A 1892-nucleotide genomic window follows, 5' to 3' on the forward strand; every position below is an offset into this window, starting at 1 on the left:
GAGGAAGGCAAGACCTGGATGTAGGGATGGGCCGGGAGTCGTGACTGTGGAGGACCGCATACTTCCGACTGAACCCGCCATCCGGCTTGCAAGGCAACAGGAACATCCTCCAGAAAATTGCTATCTGGGCACACATCTGGGCCTGACGTTGTGTCCAGAGTAAATGACGGCTACACCGACAAGGGTTCCACATCATTCAGGTGGGCGAGTGGGGACAGCGAAGGCGAGGGCGCATCGTCCATTCACTCCTTGTGGGGTGCTCTGGTGGCACCAGTGGGCAGCTGCGAAGGCCGCACGGTCCTGTTAGGCCACGAATCTGAGGGGAGAAAAAACAGCAGAATCATGGGGCAGATGACATGCACAAATTTGGTTCTGGTGGCAGCGCTACAAACCATCGGGACCTGCAATCGTGTACATAAAAGAACCGATGTGTTCCTCTTCCCCAGCACCCACAGTAGTCATCAACACTGTAAAGAACAAGATTTTGTGGACCATTGGAGGTGCCACATGCTGCAGTGGGTGTAGCAGTGTCCGATGGCGGCGGCCGTGCAGAAGTTCTGCTGGTCATGATCTGTCTCATGGGTGGGAGCAATAGGAGGCAAAAAAAAAAGAGTTGCAGTACCTATTCTCATGTGTGGATGGTGCGAAGCTTGGCCATCTTTTGTTTAAAAGTGCATACCAAGTGTTCTGCTTCTCCATTGGGTTGGGAGTGAAACAGAGCACTTGTCATATGATGAATGCTATTTCATTCACAAAACCATTCAAAACACGTGAAGTGTACTATGATCCATTGAGCACTTCTGGCAAACCTTCTATGCAAAATATGGAGGACTACACTTGAATGGGAGCAATTACACCATTATCTCACAATTCTTTCAGTTCACAGGATACTTTGTCCCTTATAGTAATTGAAACGGGGTGGGCCTGGAAAAACTTAGGCTGTGCATTGTCTTTCAGTGTACAATTTTCTACTGAGTTATTAGCTTTTCCCATTCTGTCTGAATATAATTCAGGAAATTCTTTAAGCAAGCTAGCTACACTCTCTTTGCAGACACTGAAAGCACATTGTCTTGGATCCTAAGTCCAAAAAAATCAAAAGCATGTAAACTGAATATGTTCTCGCTGACACTCAGTTTAAACACAGTAAAATTCGCTGTCCTAGTGTGAGATTTGAAAGTGGCAAGCAAACTACACTGCCCTAGCACTGGAATTTCCTGTCCTTGTAAGCAGTGAGGCACTTTCTAGATTTAGAAAGGCGTGGTGAGCCTAACTTTTCACCCATGGCACAAAAAGCAAAGTGACCGCAGCACCTGTGTCTAACTGAAAGTTCACACAATGGCCAGCAATCCACAATGAGAGAAATAGCTTATTACAATGTTGTTGCACAGCACTAGGGCAAGAAGATGGCCCAACCATAATCTTACTTTTGTCGGAACCTGTTGTAGGTTTTGAAAACACAATGTTCACTGCATGTGCACGATCCTGTTTTTTTTTTCTGGGAGTGGGCAAAATAGGTGTTTTTGTGCCATTTTAAACAAACTGCTTGGACATGGCGTTTTTTTTTTTTTTTTTTTTTTTTTTTTTTTTTTTTTTTCCCCCACACACCATAATACATTGTGTTACGGGATGGGCAGACCTGTCTTTTATCACGAGCAAAACATCTAGGACAAGACTTCACTAAAATCACGGGCTGTTTACATATCTACATGGCTGTCTGCGCAGTTTATTGGGCCCTCATGGTTGTGGCTGCTTTGGGGCAGTCGCAAACAGGGGGCAACTCGACCTGACAAATCCGGGCCTGGTCAAATTTATCGACCAATACGGCACCCGGATCACATTGCTCTAAGATTTCAAAACTTGTGAAAGTGATGGATCAGTGTACTTTAAGATCT

The sequence above is a fragment of the Schistocerca gregaria genome, chromosome 11 (assembly GCF_023897955.1).
Source record: "Schistocerca gregaria isolate iqSchGreg1 chromosome 11, iqSchGreg1.2, whole genome shotgun sequence".
In the NCBI taxonomy this organism is placed as follows: Eukaryota; Metazoa; Arthropoda; class Insecta; order Orthoptera; family Acrididae; genus Schistocerca; species Schistocerca gregaria.